We start from the raw sequence: 23,071 nt of genomic DNA, 5'->3' as shown, positions 1-23,071 counted from the left end.
TCACTGGACTGTCTCCCACACAGTGGTAGCTTCCCCCCTACAATGTGGGAAAAGAACTGTGGAGGTGGGAGGTGACCCTTAATTGTCCACTTAAATGACTTTATTGGTCTCCTGGCGAACAGCCAATCTGCCAATGCTGTAGCCACTGGCAAAATGGGATGGTGGTGGGCGGAGGCTGGGCATGCCCCCAATGCCTTCCTGTGCTATTTTGCCAGCCTTTCTGCCTCCTAGCCTCTTGTCAAAGTGCTGGTAAAATTCTGGCCAAAGTTTCAGGTCAATGCCGTTTTTTCATCCGAATTGGAAAAAGATGTAAAAACAAAAAAACTGTGGATGCTGGAAATCCAAAACAAAAACAGAATTACCTGGAAAAACTCAGCAGGTCTGGCAGCATCGGCGGAGAAGAAAAGAGTTGACATTTCGAGTCCTCATGGCCCTTCAGCAGAACTAAGTGATCAATCCCCATCCACCACTACTCTCCTCCGTCTGGCTGAACTTGTCCTCACACTGAACAATTTCTCCTTCAACTCCTCTCAGTTCCTCCAAATAAAAGGTGTGGCTATGGGTACCCGCATGGGCCCCAGCTATGCCTGTCTCTATGGGGTATGTGGAACATTCCTTGTTCCAGTCCTACTCTGGCCCCCTTCCACAATTCTTTCTCTGGTACATCGATGATTACCTTGGTGCTGCTTCATGATCTCGTCGGGACTTGGAAAAATTTATTAATTTTGCTTCCAATCTCCACCCCTCCATCATTTTCACGTGGTCCATCTCTGACACTTCCCTTCCCTTCCTTGACCTCTCTGTCTCAATCTCTGGTGATAGACTGTCCACCAATATCCATTACAAACCTACCGATTCCCACAGCTACCTCGACTACAGCTCCTCACACCCCGCTTCCTGTAAGGACTCCATCCCATTCTCTCAGTTCCTTCGCCTCCGTCGCATCTGTTCCGATGATGCTACCTTCAAAAACAGTTCCTCTGACATGTCCTCCTTCTTCCTTATCCGAGGTTTTCCACCCACGGTCGTTGACAGGGCCCTCAACCATGGCCGGCCCATCTCCCGCGCATCCACCCTCACCCCTTCTCCTCCCTCCCAGAAACATGATAGGGTCCCCCTTGTCCTCACTTATCACCCCACCAGCCTCTGCATTCAAAGGATCATCCTCCGCCATTTCTGCCAACTCCAGCATGATGCCACCACCAAACACATCTTCCCTTCACCCCCACTGTCGGCATTCCATAGGGATCGTTCCCTCCAGGACACCCTGGTCTACTCCTCCATCACCCCCTACTCCTCAACCCCCTCCTATGGCACCACCCCATGCCCACGCAAAAGATGTTACACCTGCCCCTTCACTTCCTCTCTCCTCACCGTCCAAGGACCCAAACACTCCTTTCAAGTGAAGCAGCATTTCACTTGCATTTCCCCCAACTTAGTCTACTGCATTCGTTGCTCCCAATGTGGTCTCCTCTACATTGGAGAGACCAAACGTAAACTGGGCGACCGCTTTGCAGAACACCTGCGGTCTGTCCGCAAGAATGACCCAAACCTCCCTGTTGCTTGCCATTTTAACACTCCACCCTGCTCTCTTGCCCACATGTCTGTCCTTGGCTTGCTGCATTGTTCCAGTGAAGCCCAACACAAACTGAAGGAACAACACCTCATCTTCCGACTAGGCACTTTACAGCCTTCCGGACTGAATATTGAATTCAACAACTTTAGGTCTTGAGCTCCCTCCTCCATCCCCACCCCCTTTCTGTTTCTTCCCCCTTCCTTTTGGTTTTTCCAATAAATTATATAGATTTTTCTTTTCCCACCTATTTCCATTATTTTTAAATATTTTTAAATCTTTTATGCTCCCCCCACCCCCACTAGAGCTATACCTTGAGTGCCCTACCATCCATTCTTAATTAGCACATTCGTTTAGATAATATCACCAACTTCAACACCTATGTGTTCTTTTGTTCTGTTGTCTGTGACATCTTTTGATGATCTGCTTCTATCACTGCTTGTTTGTCCCTACAATCACACCACCCCCCTCCACTTCTCTCCCCCAACCCAAACCGCCACCCCCCCCCCTCCCCAACACACCTTAAACCAGCTTATATTTCACCCCTTCCTTGGATTTACCTAGTTCTGTTGAAGGGTCATGAGGACTCGAAACGTCAACTCTTTTCTTCTCCGCCGATGCTGCCAGACCTGTTGAGTTTTTCCAGGTAATTCTGTTTTTGGAAAAAGATGTGTCAGGTTTTCAGAAGTACAGATGCAGGAGAAGAGGGGATGCAGCAAAAAGGCCAAAAGGGAAAGTCTATGATAGGGCGGAAAACATGAGGGATTAAATGTTTGGTGGTGGAGTTAATGGGCCAAGTGAAAAAACAAAAGCTGTGTCTGGAGGAGGTGTAAATGGCAAATGCATTTTTTAGCACTTTTTAAATTTCAGATTTCCAATATCCACAGTATTTTTGATAACTTTGATATTAATTCACTTATGTTATTGTTATGTCAATATGACATGAAAAGAAATCCAAAATTGTACATATCAAAACTTGAGTCTTTTTGCTATTTCTAAATGGACTTTCTGCTGAACCAAAATAAGATGGCTGCTACTGAACTAGATTGGACCTGCTCCCTAATAATCGGATTGAATTATGTTTTAAGTCCACAGGAAGTAATCATTTACTCTTTTTAGTTGAATCGCACTTAAAATGTAACTAATTGTTAATATAAACAAGCAAACTTTAGTGCTATGATAGTGCTGAACTCTGGCTCCTATGTGAAAGAACTCCTCATTGGACTCTGATAATCATGTGAACTAATATCCGTTTCTGTGGTTTTTGTGCTGTTAGTGTCCATGGTTGTAAGCCTTTCTTTTTTTTCCTATCCCCTTACTGTGTATGTGTCGTGAAGTGGGACGATGCAAACACTCGTCCCCTGCGTTTGAATGTGAATAAACTAACCTACTGAGTTAATCATAATGTGAGTTTGCTGCAAGTCATTAGCAAATTGGATCACAAAAACTGAGGGTTTGAGAAAAACGCCATAGCCTACTTTAAAAAATAGTTCAAAAACACCTTCTGTTTACAGACAGATGGTGAGAGGAAAGAAGTTCAGTTTGCCTTTCTCTCCTGTCCGTAATATTATTTGCCAGTATCAAATATTATAGCACTAAAGTTTGCTTGTTTATATTAACAATTAGTTACATTTTCAGTGTGATTCAACTAAAAAGTAAATTATTACTTCTTGTGGATTTAAAACACAATTTGATCCAATTATTAGGGAGCAGATCCAATCTAGTTCAATAACATTGGATGAGATTTTAACTCACTCAAAAGCCATCCCCTTGCACAGCTTTAAAATTGCGCACATTGTCCACGATATTTCCCTGGCTTCATTTGTGCCAAATGTTTTACTGGAATAGGGTTTATAGTGTTGCAGGAGTAAATTCTGCCCTTTCAAAAGTGAAACATGGTGATAAAATTGCAATTGAGTTATTTCAAGACGAGTAGTGGAAAAGAATGAAATAGTACCTGAACATAAATAAATGTTCACTGGCGAACCAACATGGTGGGCCGAGTTACCGCCTCCTGTCTGATTCTATGAGTAGACATCAGGCTTTATGGGGATAGATTCTCTTTTGGCCATCACTTGTGATCGCTACAGTTGGACAATTGGAAAACTGGACACAGACTGAACAGCCAGTGCACATTTTAAAGTGTATGGGATCATATGTCCTTGCAAGTTTTCTGAAACATGTGATCTTTGGCTTGATTTTTCTGGTTAAGTATCAAATTCCTTCAGATTATTCTTAGTGTTTTCCCATATCTCAACCCCCCTCCTCCACCCCAATGTACTTTTTTTGCTTTCATAAGCTGGGTGGACAATATTGGTTTGGAGAGCTATTTGTCTAGTGTGTAACATGTCAAGGCAGTGCTGCAGTTGCTATACAAACCATGGCTTCACTGCTAGTCATGTTGGCATAGAATCACAGAATCTTTACTATGCAGAATGAGGCCATTTGGCCTGTCGAGTATGCACTGGCTTGCTGAAAGAGCATTCTACCTAATCCTGCTCCCTTGCCTAACCTTACACATTCTCTCTTTGCAGATAGCAATCCAACTCCCTTTTGAATACCTCGATCAAACTTGCCTCCAATCACCCTTTCAGGAAGTTTGTCCCAGACTCTAACCACCCTCTGGGTGGAAAAAAAAATCCTCACATCACTTCTACTCCTTTTGCCCATTATTTTGAATCTATGCCCTCTAGTTCTTGATGTACTCCTGAGAGGGAACACTTTCTCACTATTTACCCTGTCCATACCCCACAGGATCTTGAATACCTTGACCAAGTCTCCTTTCAGCCTTCTTTTCTCCAAGGAAAACAGACTCAACTTCTCCAATCTATCCTCATAGCTACATTTGTTTATCTCTGGAATAATTCTTCTGAATCTCCTCTATACTGTCTCCAATGCCTTCACATCCTTTCTCAAGTATTGGACACAGTACTCCAGATGAAGCCTAACTAGTGTCCTATACAAGTTCAACATGACCTCCTTACTCTTGTATTCAATGCTCCTATTAATAAAACCAGGATACCACATGCTTTATTAACTGCTCTCTCAGCATGCCCTGCCATCTTCAATGACTTTTGTACATATGCACTGAGGTCCCTTTGTTCCCGCACCTTCTTAAGAGTTTCTCCATTATTTTATACTGTCTCCAAATTCTTCCTGCCAAAATGAATCACCTCACACTTCTCTGCATTGAACTTCATCTGCCACTTGTCTGCCTAATCCACCAATGTGTCTATGTCCTTTTGAAGTTCATGACTATTCTCATCACAGTTAACAAAGCTTCCAAAGTTTGTATTAAAATCATGTTCTGCACACCATAATATATATCAGGAAGGGCAAGGGTCCTAACACTGACCTCTGGGGAACTCCAGTACAAACCTTTCTCCAATCTGAAAAACAACCATTTATTACTACTCTCTATTTTCTGTCACTCAGCCAATTTCTTATCCAAGTGCCTACTTTCCCTTTTATTCCATGAGCTAGAATTTTGCTCACAAGTCTGTTGTGTGGCATTTTGCTATTCATCTAGTTGTCTTACTATTTAGTTTTTATGAGAAATTCTGGGGGGAAGTTTTAAACCAAACAGATGGGATGGGAATACTTTGTACAGTTTTGGTCTCTCTATATAAGGAGGGATATACTTGCATTGGAGGTGATACAGCGAAGGTTCGCTAAATTGGTCCCTGGGTTGTGGGGATTGTCCTATGTTGAGATGCTGAGTACATTGGGCCTATATTCTCTGGAATTTAGAAGAATGAGGGGTGATCTCATTGAAATGTACAAAATTCTGAAGGTGCTTGACAGGGTGGAGGCTAAGATAGATTCCTCGACCAATGGGAACAATAACAAGAGGAGAGAGTCTCAGGATAAAGGGTTAATTATTTAGGACTGAGACGAGGAGAAATTTCTTCACTCGAAAGGTTGTAAATCTTTGGAACTCTCTACCTCAGAGTGTTGTGGTGCTCCATTGTTGAATACAGTTAAGACTTAATATAGATAAATTCTTGGTCCCACAGGTAATCAAGGGATTTGGGGAGTTGGGGGTGGGGGGAGTGAGGTTGAAGCCTAAGATCAGCCATGATATGGAGCAGGCTCGATGGTCTGTAAGGTCTACTCCTACTTCTATTTCTTGTGTTCATATGCTACATTGGTTTTACACTTGCTCAAGTTTACTTATTCATCTAAGTCAACAAAGGGTAATATTGGACAGAGTTTAAAACTAACCAGTTCCATGAATCCATGGACTTCCCTCCTGGCAACTGAAGTTAAAATTATCCCCAAATATGTATTTGTTGAAAATAAGGAAACCAAATGTTCAGGTTTTGTGGTATGAATCCAACTGCACTGTCTCTCTACAACTTTGCCTTTACCTTCAGGTTGTGTTGGGTTCAATAGGCCATGATGTAAGGGACTGTATGAACCATTGTACTTGATGTGGCTGTTGTTCTCTCCATATACACATGTACGAAGCTTATTTATCTTTGCTCCCTTTCATGATCTTGGGTTCATTTCAAACTTTGTGCAGTGGAGAATATTGACAACACAGCCATGTTGGATGGCGTTGTTGGGGTGTTGCCGTTAGTGGAATCCATCCTCATCAAATCCATTGCTCTATATATCTTGAAGCTTTACTGAATTCAGAAGCAAGGGATGGGATCAGATGGCAATCATGATTCTCTAATTAAAGTCTTCAATTTATTTTTTAATTGTGTGTTTTTATTTAGCAGTTGTGCCCTGAGAATGTCAAATTCAATTAATATCAAATTTCAACACATTTTGATGAATGACCAATTAAATTTATTTCTGTATACGACATTTACACAATCTCAGTGATTTTTAAAGTTTCTCCCCCCTCCTTTTTGTTTTTTCCAATAATTTATATAGATGTTTCTTTTCCCACTTTTTTCCATTATTTTTAAATGTATTTCCATCCATTGTTTATTTCTACCTTTTAGTATTCCCCCACCCCCACTAGAGCTATCTGTACCTTATCTGTCCTGTCTTCTACTCTTAATTAGCACATTCCTTTAGATAATATCACCACCTTCAACACCTCTTTGTTCTTTTGTCTGTGACAGCTTTTGGTTATCTCCACCTATTACTGGCTGCTTGTCCCAATAACAACACCCCGCCTCCTTAACCCAGCTTATATTTCACCCCTTTCCTATTTTTACTTAGTTCTGTTGAAGGGTCATGAGGATTTGAAACGTCACCTGTGCTCTCCTCCGCCGATGCTGCCAAACCTGCTGAGTTTTTCCAGGTATTTCTGTTTCTGTTTTTGTTTTGGATTTCCAGCATCCACAGTTTTTTGCTTTTATCTCTGTATTAAAATGCTCTTAGCTCCTTAACCTCGGTTTGACCAGCAGAAATCGTTTTTTAAATGTCACAGTAATAAGTTAGAATTCTCCATTACTACATCATTAATTTTCACTCTCAGAAACATAATAGGAGGCCATTCAGCCCCGCAAGCCTGTTCCACAATTCAGTGAGATCATGTACTTGGTCAAGAAGCGATTGGTCTTATTTTGTCAGAAGCACCCATGATCTGTATATTAACTCCATCCATCTACCTTGACTCCATTCATCTGCCTTGACTCCATATCCCTTTAATACCCTTGTCTAGGAAAATCTATTGACCTCAGATTTTAAATTATTAATTGAGCCAGCAGCTACTGCTTTATGTGGGAGGGAGTTCCACACTTCTACCACTCCTTGCATGAAGAAGTGTTTCCTACCTTCTCTCCTGAATGGTCTGACTCTGATTTTAACTTGTGTTCTTTTGTCCTGGATTCCCCACCAGTGGAAAAAGGTAGATAGTGAGAAACTATCAGTTCACTGTCATGAAAAAACATTGATTCCATTGCCTTTGGAAAGTTTATTTAGTTCCACAAGTCAGTCACTTCTCCGCCATCCTGCAAGATGATGTGTGTGAAGACGTAGAAACCATTGACGCACCTGAAAGGGCGAGGGGTCGGAGGGAGGGGGGGTCTAAGGAATCATGAATTGATACAGATTCAAGTATTAATGAACAGAAACCATTAATATAACTTTTCAATTGCTACCATGAAAATAAAGCTCCCATTAAGGACACAGGGAAAACAAAAATCTGAGTCGGCCCTCGCGAGGAGAGCTAGGAGGTAGGGAGAAGCTGGGAAAATCACAAGGAGCCGCAACAGATCTCCCTTTCAAGTATTTATCCAATTCCCTTTTGAAAATTATTGTTGAATCAGCTTCCATCACTCTTTCAGGCAGTGAATTCCAGATCACAACTCACTGTGTAAAAAACAACTCATCTCCCTGCTGGCTACTGATTACCTTAAATCTGTGTCCTCTGGTTATCCACCCTCCTGCCAGTGGAAACAGTTTGTCCTTAATTATTCTGTCAAAAGCCTTTGTGATTTTGAACACATCTGTTACATTTAGCCCTAACTTTTGAATTTAATCATTTCAAATTGTTACATTAAAGATGACTTGCTTTAATTCACTTCATCAGATGGGAGACCAAGTGCTGTATGTCACCAGTATTTTCTATTTATATTTCAGGCTGCTAGCATTTCTGTGTTTTTAATTGTTTTATTTATGTTAAATATGGTTTGCCACCCTGAAGAGATGGAAAAACAAACATTATTAGCATCCCAGCCTTTTGTAGAATGCTAGTGGGAGAGTATGCATGGGTTGGATAAAGGGTCTGGTCATATCTCCAGGTCAGTGCGTTCACAAATAACAAATTCCTTTGTGCACAATTTACATATTTGTCATAGGAACAGAAGGAGGCCTTTCAACCCCTCTAGCCTGTTCTGTCATTCAGTTAGATCATGTAGCTTAACTCCACCTACCTGCCTTCGTTCCATAACCTTTAGTACCCTCATCCACAAATATCTGTCAATCTGTTTTGAAATTTTCAATTGACCCCCCAGCCTCAGCAGCTTTTTGGGGAAGAGAGTTCCAGATTTCCAAGCGTCTTTGTGTGAAGAAGTACTTCCTGGCATTACCCCTGAACAGCCTGGTTCTGGCCCCTTGTTCTGGTCTCCCTGCCCCACCACCAGAGGAAATAGTTTTTGTCTTTATTCAATCAACCCCTTTAATCACCTTTAACATTTCAATTAGATCAGCCCCTAATTTTCTATATTTGAGAGAATGTATATTGGTGGGCTAGACCATGGTGTAGAAGGCACAATTTCAAAGTTTGCAGATGATACAAAACTTGGAAGCATTATGGATTGTGAAGAGAATAGTGTAGAACTTCAAATGGACATAGCCAAGTTGGTGGAATGGGTGCACAGGTGGCAGATGAAGTTCAATGCAGAGAAATGTGAAGTGATTCATTTTGGTAGGAACAACATGAAGAGCCAATATAAAATAAAGGGTGCAACTCTAAACAGAGATGCAGGAGCAGGGGGACCTGGGTGTATAAGTCACTGAAGGTGGCAGGACAGGTTGAGAGAACAGTTAATAAAGCATACAGTATCCTAGGCTTTATTAACAAGGGCATAGGGTACAAGAGCAAGGAGGTTATGTTGAACTTGAATAATAACTAGTTTGGCCTCAGCTGGAGTACTGAATCCAGTCCTGGGCACTGCAATTCAGGAAGGATGTGAAGGCATTGGAGAGAGTGCAGAAAAGATTCACAAGAATGATACCAGGGATGAGGAACTTCTCTTATGAAGATAGATTGGAGAAATTAGGACTATTTTCCTTGGAGAAAAGAAGACCAAGAGGGGATTTAATAGAGGTATTCAAAATCATGAGGGATGGACAGAGAAGATAGGGAGGAACTGTTCTCATTCGTAAAAGGATTGAGAACAAGAGGTCAAAGATTTAAAGTAATTGGTGAAAGAAGCAATGGTGACATGAGGAAAATCTTTTTCATGCAGTGAGTGGTTGAGGTCTGAAATGCACTGCCTAAGAGTGTGGTGGAGGCAGTTTAAACTGTAGCACTCTAAAGGGAATTAGACTGTTATCTGGAATGTGCAGGGTGATGGAGAGAACAGGGAGAATGGTACTAAGTGAATTACTCATTCAGAGAGACAGTGTAGATACGATGGGCCAAATGGCATCCTCTGCATTGTAACAATTCTGTGATTCTGTAAATACAAGTTTCTAATTCACCTCAGGGTGTGCCTTTCTAGACAACCTTCCCACATTTGATTCCAAGGTATCTGCAGAATTAAACTAATTTCTTCACTTTCCTATATATTACAGGAATATCTCAGGAGGAAATAGACTTGGCTGCTGAAAACAATGAGATGAAAACCCTTGAGTTTTCTGTGACTAAACTGTGGATATTAATATTTCTTTTACAGTGGGTCACTGGGTTCAATTGGTGAACATGTAAGTGGAAGATTTTCTTCACAATGTCACAATTACATCCATGCTTTTACCGTATTAGTTTTCCCAATGATATCTATTTAATGTATTCAGTCCGGGATGTGGGTGTCACTGGCAAGACCGGCATTTATTGCCCATCCATAATTGCCTTTAAGGTGGTGATGGTGAACTGCCTTCTTGAACCGTTACTGTCCATGTGGTATAGGCACATCCAGGGCACTGTTAGGGAGTTTCAGCACGTAACCCAGCAATGATGAAGGAAGGGTTGATATATTTCAATGTCAGGATGGTGTGTGACTTGCAGGGGAACCTAGAACAAGATTTTGTACTGTGCTGCGGAAGTAAACATTATTTTGTATTTCCCCAAACTAACAAGCCTGCGCATGTACACGAGATGTTTACATTAGTTGTTCTGAGAACATGAGCTGAGTAGATTGAATAAAAGCTCCGTGTCTTGGCAGAAGATGTAGGCTTTATATCATGTTGGTGGATTTACAAGGTGCAGGCATTTTTTGAATAAGTCAGAAGATGACTTTAATCAATATTATCTGTTTGAAGGAGCTGGCTGTACCATCAAGGTGGCTAGGACAGGTTTCCTGCGTAAAATATTTACAGACAAATGCCCTTTTCTGGAGAGCAAGGGAGTAGCCATGGTCAAGTTAATTTGGTAGCCTTGCTTAATTAGTAATGCTGTAAAAATTTGTCGAGGTTAAAAACTTATTTATTTAGGAAATTTTAATCTTGCCATTTGTTTTTTTATTCTTTCCTGGGATGTGGGCGTCGCTGGCAAGGCCAGCATTTGTTGCCCATCCCTAATTGCCACTTGAACTGAGTGGCTTCCTGGGCCATTTCACAGGGCAGTTAAGCTGTGGGTCTGGAGTTACATGTAGGCCAGACCAGGTAAGGGTGGCAGGTTTCATTTCCTAAGGACATTAGTGAACCAGATGGGTTTTTATGACAATTGGCAATGGTTTTGTGGTCATCATCAGACTTTTAATTCCAGGTTTTTTTATTGAATTCAAATTTCATCATCTGTTGTGGTGGGATTTGAACCCAGATCCCCAGAGCTTTACCCTGGTTACCAATTACAATGCTGACTTAAAACTAAATGAACAAACTGATTAATGACCTTACCTTAATTCATAAATCTGGAAAAATAAGCAATTTCTTTTTATTAGAAACTTTCTTGATACTATGATTATATGATTTGCAGTATCATTTTTGAATGGCTCTCCTAGAAAGTAATGGAAGTTAGGATATAATTTGTCTGGTCCCCATATTATAAAGAGGATATAGAGGCACTGGAGAAGGTGCAAAAAAAGATGCATCAAGAAGATACCAGAACTGAGAGGTTATAACAATCAAAAAGATTGAACAGGTTGGGGCTTTTCTTCCCCAGAAAAGAAAAGGTGAGACAAAGTAGAGTTGGGGGAGGAGGCTCCTGTGGAGTATAGGCAGAATAGCTTGTTTCTGTGCTATAAATACTATGTAATAACAAAGTTTTAGTTTTATTCTCAGTCTTGCAAGTGTCGGTTACTAGACATATGTAATTGACGATTTTTGGTCAATAAGGAACAAGTTGGTTTATTTCAGTGGCTGCACTAATGTTATGGTCAGGACATTGAGAAGGTCTCCCTATCTCAGCAAGATGGATCTCAGTCTCAGCATCATGGATCTCAGTCTCAGTGCGATGAATCTCAGTCTCATAATGATGGAGCTCAGTCTCTGAATGATGGATCTCAGTCTCAGTGCGATGAAACTGTCTTTAAAATATTGCTGTGGGAACCTTTACATGTACCTGAGCAGGTAGGTAGTAGCTCAGGTAGTAGCTTCCAACAGTACTTCCCCTTTGACAGTGCAGTGCTCACTCAGTAATTGTCCCTCCGGCAATGCGGCGCTTAATCAGTACTGCCTCTCTGACATTGCAGCACTCCCTCAGGACTCCCGCTCTTGAGGGCTTTTAGATTTCCACTGTTACTTCAGTGGATTTGTTACAGAATGAGAGATACAGTTCCAAATGATTGAATATAATTGTACCACATTTTGTCATGCAGACGCTGTACACGTATTACTTGCAATTCTTTTTTCATATTCATGCCCAAGTGGAAGAAAAAGAAACCTAGAAACAGGTGGAGGTCATTCAGCCCTCGAGCCTATTACCCAGGAATAGGACGAGGCCATTCAGCTCTCCAGCCTGTTACTCAAGAACAAAAGGAGACCATTCAACCACTTGAGGCCAATATACAGGAACATGTGGAGGCCTTTTAGCCCCTCAAACCTGTTATGTAGGGACAAGTGGAGCCAGTCAGCACCTTGAATCAGTTATTCAGGAACAGGTGGCGGCCATTCAGCCCCTTGGCTGTTTCCCACCATTCAGTTAGCTCATGGCTGAACTCTGTCTTAAATTCATTCACCTGCCTTGGTTCAGTAACTCTTAATACCCCCAACACCCACCACCACCCCCCCTGCCAACTCAAGCCTCAATGGCTTTTTGTAGGAGTTCCAGATTTTCACACTCCTATTCTATGAGGAAGTGCTTCCTGACATCATCCTTGAACGGTCTGCGGCCTGGTTCCAATTTAAGGTTCTGTTCCCTGGTTCTGAACTCCCTCACACCCCATACCAGAGGAAACAGTTTCTACCTAGTTACCCTATCAAAGTGCATGGTATGAGCCTCCTCTGTCTCCCATTTGGCTCTAGCACTTGGCTTTGCTGAGGAAGCAACTCCATTCTTCTTGAGGGCTTTTCTCCCTCATTGAAGTTCATCTGTATCTCTTTTGGTCCACATCTGCATCACCGTATCATTCACCACTTGAGCTATGGTAGGCTCCCTGCTAATGAGAGATCCTGTCAGGAGGAGTTAGATCTGTATGGCTACTGACTTCCAACTCAGGAAAAGGTGTTGGAATAATCTGACCCACTGCTACTCAGCCCCAGTGTGGAAAATACTGCCCACACTCTTTCAAAGAACTGGCACAGGCATGATAGGCCAAATGGCTCCCTCTGTGCTGTATCATTCTATGATATCTTCTGTCCTAGAGCCTGTGACTATAACCAGGAATAATACACAACCATACATTGTACATCTCAGACATTAGTAGTGATTGTGCATCTCAGACATTAGGAGTGAATAATTCCAATTTCATCACTCCCCACCAATCTCTATACAGATCCACAGTTTCTCTTTACTGGTATGTGCCTGTCTGAGACACCCATTAATAATAAATGGCAACATTTGGTGCTACTTTTGAATCACAATTACTTCACTGAAGGAGTACTCAGAAATATAAAAGTAATATTGATTAAAGTGAAACACTGGCAGACCCAATAATACGATGCAAATCTACTGGGACATTTTGTAACCAACCATCTATTGTTTTGCAGTATATGTTATTACACCCTGGGGTTAGAATCTTTAATTTAGTTTGTGATATTAAGTAGTTTTCATTCAAGCATTGGGTCTGCATCCTAAAGGTTATCATTATATTTCAAGTGCAGACAGATTTAAGTGCTATTTATTGTTGTCCTTTCCTCTGAAGCAGATATTTGTTGACCTACATCTCAATAGTAACTAGATGGAAGAAATCCAGATTCAAGGAGCATAACCTTAAAATTAGGGCCACTGTATGCCATTTAAGAGGAAAAGGAAAAAAAAGCAGAAACTTTACACTCCCCACCCCCTGTAAAATCAGGTAGGATAGTGGGGAACACCGAGCCTGTCACCTATCCACCTCTGCTAGGATTTTTACCAATTAATGGCCACTTAAGGGCTTCCTCCTGCCACTGTTGGTATTTTATGGGTGCCCCACTAAATAGCGAAGCTGCCAGTTGGGAGAGAGTCCCTCCTATTCAGGTACCCTGTGCCCAATGGCACAGACCCCCAGAAGCAAAAGGCCCCCCACCTCCAGCGCTGCTCCTGGCCCCTGACTTACTGCAGTTTCCCCAGTGACCACTGCTCCTGGTGGGACAAGATTGTTGTCAGCCCTCTGATTGCCCGATAGCTCTTGGAGGTGGGGCACCCTCCCATGTGGGGGCGGAAGCCACAACCTCAGTTAGTTAACTGCCTGATGACTGTAAAATCTGGCGATGGCCTCCAGGGCCAGTGGAGGTAGACCCTCCTTTGACTTTTAGTTGGTGGGTGTGGCCTCCGCAAAAAATACCAGCCAAAGTGTAAATGAGATGTGGAACTCTCTCATCCAAAAGGCTTTGGACACTGGAGGAGAATTTGAAACTTTCAAGACTGAGATCGATGGATTTGTGTTGGGTAAGGGTATCGAGGGATATGGAGCAAGGGAGGGCAAATGGAATTGAGGTACAGGTCAGCCGTGATCTAATTAAATGACAGAGCAGGCTTGAGGGGTTGAATGGACTGGTTTTCCTATTATTGCTGAGATTCCTGATGTAGCAGGAGTGGTGAGTGTGCACACATTACCCCAGTGGAGCTGGAATGAGAAATCTCAGTCAGGTCCGGAAAGCAGCATTAGCACCCCATTCTCCTGCCATTGTCACTGCAGTCCCCCATACTTACTGATCGATAGTGGAGGAAATTCCAGTTTTACTTCTGCACAGTACCCACCATCTATACAATTTCTACTTTAATCATGGTTCATTATACTCTGGACATATTAGTAATTTCATTACATGTATATGTTTTTTCAGCATTATCCTTGAGGTAAAATGTTTTTACATAGAAACATAGGAAATAGAAGTAGGTGTAGGTCATTCGGCCCTTTGAGTCTGTGCCGCCATTCAATATGATCATGACTGATCCTCTACCTCAACGCTGTACTCCTGTGCTTTCCCCTTGACACTTTTAGAGCCCAGAAATCTATCTATTTCTTGCTTAAATATATTCAGTGACTTGGCCTCCACAGCCTTCTGTGGTAGAGAATTCCACAGGTTCACCACCCTTTGAGTGAATAAGTTTCTCCTCATCTCAGTCCTGAATGATCTACCCCATATCGAGACTGTGACCCCTTGTTCTAGACTCCCCCAGCCAGAGGAAATATCATCCCTGCATCCTGCATACCTGCAGTCTGTCCATCCCTGTCAGAATTTTATATGTTTCAGTGAGATCTCCTCTCATTCTCCTAAGCTCTAGTGAATACAGACCTAGTCAGCCCAATCTCTCCTCATAAGACCAACCCTGCCATCCCTGGAATCAGTCTGGTAAACCTTTGCTGCAATCCCTGTATGTCAAGTATATCCCTTCTTTGGTAAGCTGCACACAGGTGTGGTCTCACCAAGGCCCTGTACAGCTTGTTATGACACAGCAGTTGGTAAAGGCTGAGCTGTTTAAATCCCAGAGGGAAACTTGAACAACTGTCATAACCTATAGTTTCAATTGGTATGTTGAGATGCAGCTCTGAATTCAGTAATAAGACTATTAAGCCTCAAGAGTATTTTATAAAACTAAATTAAACATTTATTAATTTAACAATAATTAAACACATACATATATCTACAAATTACTACCATAATAACTTTTAAACGAATCCCCAAATTAATCACCCCCCAGGTAAATCTCCACTAAGACTACAGTAACCCATGGACTTTAAACAGACACTGGGCAAAGTACATTTGACCTTTAGAATTCCAAATGAGGTTCCTTTTTTGGTTGTAAGTGTATAGGCTGGTTAGGTCTTAAATGCTTCTACCTTACACACACACAAACTCCTTTCTTTATATACCTAGATTTCCCTTTGATTGTAAATTTTCCATTGTATCACTTGTTCATTTGAACTTCATCTCTTCTAACAATAAAACCCCTTTCATAGCACCAATTTTAGTAATAAGCTGAAAAATTAAACACATTGTTTGGCTTCTTGCTAGGTGCAAAATTTTACCCGCAGTCTTGAATTGTTTATTCAACAAATGCAAATTGCACTTTTAACTTTTACTCCTCACATTTATCTAATTAACATCTCAAACAACTATACATCAAAGCACCCAGATTAGCTGGCTTTAATCCAATTAAGGCACACATAGACACACACATATACACACACAAAAACACAGACCCTACTACAAGTCCAATTTAAAAATAATTTCCAATAACATTATACACATTAATATCTCTTCATGGCAAGCTGCATCATATACTGAAGTCCTCTCACAATGAAGGCCAACATACCATTTGTCATCTTAACTGCTTGCTGCATCTGCATGCTTGCTTTCAGTGATTGGTGTACAAGGACACACGGGTCCCTTTGTATATCAACTTTTCTCAGTCTATCACAATTTAAGTAATCCTCTGCCATTCTGTTTTTCCTAATGAAGTGGATAACTTCACACTTATTTATGTTATATTGCATCTGCCATTTATTTGTCCACTCACAACCTGTCTAAATTGCCATGAAGCCTCAACACCCTCCTTATCGCTCACATTCCCACCAAGTTTTGTGTCATCAGCAAATTTTGAAATATTACATTTGGTTTCCTAATCCAAATCATTGATATATGTTGTGAATAGCTGGGGTCCAAGCACTGATTCCTGTGGTACTCCATTAGTCTCCGCCTGCCACTCTGAAAAAGACCCATTTATTCCTACTCTCTGTTTCCTGTCTGCTAATCAATTCTCAATCCATGCCAATATATTACCCCCAATCCCACATGCTTTAATTTTACACACTAACCTCTTATGTGGGACTTTATCAAAAGCCTTCTGAAAATCCAAATACACCACATCCACGGGCTCGCCCTTATCTATTCTGCTGGTTACGTCCTCAAAGAACTCCAGTAGGTTTGTCGAACATGATCTCCCTTTCATAAATCCATGTTGACTTTGTCTAATCCCGTTGATATTTTCTAAGTGTCCTGTTATTACATCCTTTATAATAGACTCTAGCATTTTCCCTACTGAGGTTAGGCTAACTGGTCTGTAATTCACTGTTTTCTCTCTCCCTTTTTTTAAATAGTGGGGTTACATTTGCCACCCTCCAATCTGCCTGGACTATTCCACGATCTACAGAATTTTGGAAAATGACAACCAATGCGTTCACTATTTCCATGGCCACTTCCTTTAGTACACTGGGATGTAGATTATCGGACCCTGGGGATTTATCAGCTTTCAGTTCCATTTATTTTCTCAGCATTATTGTTTTGATAATACTAAGTTCCTTCAATTCCTCCTTCTCACTAGACCCTTGGTTCCCTAGTCTTTCTGAGAAGCTATTTGTGTTTTCCTCCATGAAGACATAACTGAAGTAGTTGTTTAATTGCTGTGCCATTTCCTTGTTTTCTATTATAAATTCTTTCAGTTCAGACTGTAAGGGACCTACATTTATCTTCACTAATCTTTTTCTATTTGCATACTTATAGAAGTTTTTACAATCTGCTTTTATGTTCCTTGCACATTTACTTTCATACTCTATTTTTCCCCTCTTAATCAATCTCTTGGTCCTCCTTTGCTGAATTCTAACCTGCTCCAAATCCTCAAGCTTGAGTCTAGCAACTTTATATGACTCCTCTTTAGACCTATACTATCCTTAATTTCTTTTGTTAGCCATGGTTGGGCTGCTTTTCCTGTTGTGTTTTTGCATCAGAAAGGAGGTATAACTGTTACAAAGCATACATTTGTTCCTTAAATATTAGTCATTGTTACATTGGGTCTGAAGCAATTACAAATGGAATCCATCAATGTAGTCCCTGTGCCACTGCTGGAATGGAATCTGTCACTGACTTGCTGAGGAGTCCTTTACGTTGATTGCAGGATCACCTTCATTCTATAATATTGAAATTCATTTGTTGTATGCTTGACCAAAGTAATACGAAAAATATTAAATGAATCAACAGTGAGATGCCATCTTTTTGACACGATGTTAATCTGAGGCCCCATCTGCCCTCTTGGATGGGCGTATAAGATTGCATACCTCTATTCCGAAGAAGAATAGGAGAATTCTCCTTCATATCTTGTCCAATATTTATTCCTTAAGCAATACCTAAAAACAGATTATCTGGTCATTATCACATTATTGTTAGTGGGAGCTTGCTGTGTGCAGGTTGGTTGCTGTGTTTCCAACAATAGTGACTACATTTCAAAAAGTACCTCATTGGCTGTAAAACGCTTTGGGATTTCTTGAGTTGTGAAGGGAGCTGTATAGAAGCAGGTCTTTGCATTCATGTTGGGACTAAATACCCATACATTATGATGAAGTATTATTGATATGCAGTTTATAGCTAAATGATAAACTAGTGGGTAAAATCCACTCTTTCACAGTGACAATCAGATTGAAGATCATGAATCAACAAATAATTATTTTAAGAAAGAAGGACTTGAATTTATATCATGCCATTCATGCCCTCAGGATATGGTAAAACAATTCACAGCTATTGGATTACTTTTGAAGTGTAATCATTGAACACATTGCTCCTGGATTAGGTGGAGGTAGGACAAGTGGTCCTGGAAGTCCACCTTCTCCTACTGCTGTGGGCTGCTTCTCTTGTTTGGTGATTGTGCTCCATCTCCCTTTGATGTTGCTGCCCCATGACTAGGAGGAAATGGCAATCTCAGAGCCCTTACAACTGCAGCCAACTCCTTCCCCATGAGCAGCATCACTCCCTGCAGACTTTAGAGCAACCTTTCTGAACTCCTCCAAGGACCCAGTACTTCCACAAACTCAGCAAGAACCAGTAGAACGTAGTAAGTGCTGAACCTGCAAGTTGTTAATGATTTGTTTAGATAGCATCAGTGAAGGGGATGGTCCCTCATGCTGCTGAATTGCATGTTCAGCTGTGTGTGTGTTTAAGAGAGGATGTTAACTAGACCGATGAGGATGAAAATGGCAGATCAGGAACCAGGGGCACCAAGCAGCCAAATTTTGCAGCTAGTGATTCTGTTAATACAGCCCTTGCCTCGATACTGCACTAAATTATCATTAATAGATCAAGTACTTAAATCCTGCAGTGCATCCTTAAACATCACAAAGTTTTGATTTCAGGATAAGAGTGTTAGCAACTGAGGCAAATAATCTTAAGGATGAACGTCAAACCATGAAAACAAAAATGCTGGAAATACGCTGTCACTCAAATAGCATCTGAACGGTTAAAATGTTAAGTCTAGCTCTTCAACAATCAGTCATTCCAAATGTTAACCAATTTCCCCCTTCAAATGTTCACCATTTCTAACATTTTCTGTTTTAATTTCAGGTTTTCAGCACTACAGGACTTGCATAATTTATGAGCATTACCAGAACTGCAAATCTGAATTACTACAACCCCTCGTTTGTTTTATTTTCTAGTCTATAATATAATTTTTAGAAAGTTGTTTTATTTTGACTTTTATGATAACATGCAAAATTATTTATTGCTTTTCATATCTGTAGGTGACACTATTACTAGGTCCTTTTAATAGTGGATTACCTCAAATATGCTGCATAATATTTGAAAGATCTGAGATTATTATATCTCCATAGATTAACACCACAACACCGGTTACATTCCTTCCCCAATCTGTACACCATTTTCAGTGTTTTAATCTATAAAGTGTACATGATGCTAATAGGGGAGGTGATGGCGTAGTGGTATTGTCACTGGATTAGTAATCCAGAGACCCGGGGTAATGCTCTGGGGACCGGGGTTCGGTGGGTTTTGAATTCAATTAAAATCTGGAATTAAAAGCCATGAAACCATAGAGGAGCAATCTTTTGAATGAAGTGTTAAAACATGTCTGCCCTCTCAGCTGGATGTAAAAGATCCCACCACGCTATTTTGAAGAAGAGCAGGGGAGTTCTTCATTGTTTATTGGTCAATATTTAACTCTCAAACAATGTCACTAAATAAAATGAAGATCTGGTCATTATCATATATGGGAGCTTGCTGTGCACAAACATCTTGCTATGCTTCCCATATTGCAGTGTCAGCCTAGATTATGGACTACAATTCAAAAGTACCTCACTGGCTGTAAAGCTTGTTGGGGCATCCTGAGATCATGATAAATGCAATATCAATGCAAACTCTATGTCTCTCTTTTATCTTGTATGCTGCAGCTCGGCTGCATTACTAGTTGCAGTAACATTGTCAGTACATGTTGAAGGAGCAGCTATTTGTGCAATCACTTCAGTAAACATCTAAATACTTTTCAACATTTAAATGTCTTTCACATGAATATGTGGATTTAATTTAATTTGAAGTACATGGCAACCAACATCAAAAATTTTGTCTCAAAAGTTGTTTAACCATATACGTTTTGCTCTTTTTACCCCTTTGCATATTTGGTGTGGTAATAGTAATGGAAATTCCATGAATTTTTTTCTAATTATAAATCAGAAATGGAACCCCCCCCCCCCCACAAACACACACACACAATGGTGTAATAGAGTTAATTCTGTGACAAGATGAGCAACACCTTGGCATATCTTTTAATTTATGTATTACAAATAATGAAAAAACTGTGCACTATTTAAAAATCCATGACTTTAAACTAATCCTCTCAGATTAACATCACACTAGCAGTTACATTCCTTTCCCAATGTTTTAATCTGTAGAAATGTACCTAATACTATTTTACAAGAGGCAATATCCCTGCTCATTAATCATATGCTTGAAATAGGGAAAAACAAAATTAAGAACACAAGAGGAAGGATTGCTCATTGTTACTTGTATTAAGATCATAATACATTCCTTTTTCATCTGAGTCAAAACGTTGAGGGTTCAAATTCCACTGCAGAATATTGATCCCAAAGTATATTTTTTATAAATATCCTATGTTTCCTGCCATCATCTGCCATTTTCTACCCTCAGTCTGAAGATCAGATGAACCCATGCCTTCTTGAATTGTTGCTGCAGCTGAACAATTGAATGGCAAGTCCATGAATTGCTTGTGTCTACTCAAAATATTTCTGGACAACTGGTGTTTCTGGATTTCAGATTTCTGGACTGGAGAGATTATAGTGTATAAGGATACAGCACATATTATTTATTAAAAATCTTACACTTGCAAATATTTATTGTGTAGAAAGCCTTACCTTCTGTTACACTTCTATTAGTCCACTTTTGTATCAGATTTTTCCATTATAAATCACTATGTCAACATTCCTATGCAAAACAACCTCTATAAAGATGTCACTTTCTAATTACATCCTATGCTTGGGGTGCCAAGGTTTTACTTCCTCAAGCCTACGCCACAGAGATATTCTCTTACCCAGGACTTCCCAATCTTTTGCTTCTTAGCCCGCCCCTTTGTGTAATAAAAAATTCCACTGACCCCTGGAGGACAACATGCTACCTTTTTCTGTATAAAATTCAGCTCGGGTGAGGGATGTAGTGATGTGTTGAAGCTCAGTTACTGGCTAATAGCTGAAACAAATGTCATAGCACTGAAGCACAGGTTTCACTCTTCATTAATGTATAGGTGCAGGCAGATTGCGCAAGGCCCGCATTCTACACATTCTCTGGTAATTTTTCGTGGACCTCTTGAAACCTTCTTTTGGACCCCTAGGAGGCTGTGGACCCCTAGTTGAGAATGCCTACTCTGACCAACTCTGCTTCTCAACTGCCAATAGTTTTAATTTAGCTATTACATTTAACTAAATATAACATCAGCTATTACATGAAAATATGAATATATAGCTTTGAAATAGGGACTGCATTATATCTATGTATTCTGATCTAATTACTGGCTGTCCTGTAATCTGCTTCACCTATAATCGACACTTGGTCTTGTGAGTGCAATCGCGAGGAAGATCCAATAGTGAGAAAGCAAAAAGTGAAGAAATATTTTCACATTAAATCATAATATTGGTCTAAAGATCACCATGAAAATAAGGGTGAGGCTGATAGCAGTTGCTGTTACTTATGAGAAATGCTACATCAACAGCAAACAAGGAGTGGATACACAATTAAACACGGGAATCGAGAAGTTCCTGTCCAAGATGTGCACTGTGCCGTTAATTTTGCAAAAATTGCATCTGGCTCTCTGGCTCACGGTTTAAATGTATTGAACAATGTGCAATTCCTGTATTCGTGGTAGGTATGAACTAAAGTTGCCACAGAAAATTAAGTCAAGTAATTTCAATCTGAGGCTCTTTTGTTGGGATGATGTGTTAATTACTGCCAATCAACTTCTCTGGCCCTGAAAATTAACTTTTATAAGTGTAGAGACACATTACTTCAGTTGTTAATTGTTGAAGATTTAAAAAGAAAAATGTTTTTAAACTTAATCTAACCTTTCTTTCTCTCTCTTCATACAGTTTCTACAGTTGCCCAAAAGGTTGCTAGTCATGCCTCTTCTCACATCTCTATCTCTAGCAACTTTTCTATGCTGCCATCATATCATGAAGGGGCAAGTAGAAGAAGCAGCCCCCAAAAACTACCTTAGCCAGTACGGGAACTGAACCCACATCATCCGTGCCATCAAGCACCACAACCTAACCATCTAAGCTGACCGGCCTTACTAATCTTTCTTTCCCTCCCGTTATTTTGCTTTCTGTACCTGATTAAACATTGAATTCAATATTCTAACTTAGATTTTCTGCTTCAGGCTCTACACTAGCCAGAGCAATTCTTCATTTTGATTGGTTTAGGAGATACATAGTTGCTGCCTTGTTCACACAAGACGCTGATGCTCTGTAGAGGATGCTGCACCATTTCAGTCTCCCACTTGTCGCAACTTACTGTACAAAAATTCCTGGAGATGAAACTAGCAAGGCCAACCAACAGTGGGTGCCGTTCATTCAACAGTTGGCAATTTTTGAGCCATTAGCTTGAAACCAACAAATTTGTAATAATGTCAGGAAATATTTCACAAATAGAAGCAGGAAGAGTATTGTGTCCTGCTCTGGGTGCCACACTTTAGGAAAGATGTCAAGACCTTGGACAGGGTGCAAAGATTTACTAGAATGGTACCAGGGTTGTAGGATAGAGCTGGGATTGTCCTCCTTAGAGCTGAGATTTAAAAAGAGATTTAATAGGTGTTCAAAATTATGAAGACGTTTGATAGAGTAGATTGGGAGAAACTGTTTCACTGGTAGTAGGGGATGGGGGTCAATAATCAGAGGGCATATAATTAATGTAATAGGCAAAAGAACCAGAGACCAGGAAAGCCTTAGATTGCAGGATGATATAGATGGAGTGGTAAATTGGGCAGAGCAGTAGCAAATGGAATTTAATCCTGAGAAGTGTGAGGTGATGCATTTTGGGAGGACTAACATGGCAAGGGAGTACACGATGAAT

General features: G+C 40.6%; 1 long non-coding RNA gene across 1 annotated transcript in view; it reads left to right on the top strand.

Annotated features, from left to right (window-relative positions):
- LOC121284290 overlaps window positions 1-22,327 on the top strand; it is a 31,876-nt gene extending 9,549 nt beyond the window's left edge. The window contains exons 2-3 of the long non-coding RNA XR_005944461.1: window positions 9,776-9,904; window positions 22,090-22,327. This is a non-coding gene — a long non-coding RNA (uncharacterized LOC121284290). The remainder of the gene's footprint in view (window positions 1-9,775; window positions 9,905-22,089) is intronic.
- Window positions 22,328-23,071: the final 744 nt, after the last annotated feature.

This window comes from Carcharodon carcharias, chromosome 11, assembly GCF_017639515.1.
Source record: "Carcharodon carcharias isolate sCarCar2 chromosome 11, sCarCar2.pri, whole genome shotgun sequence".
Lineage (NCBI taxonomy): Eukaryota > Metazoa > Chordata > Chondrichthyes > Lamniformes > Lamnidae > Carcharodon > Carcharodon carcharias.
This window is presented reverse-complemented; position numbering and strand designations above follow the sequence as displayed.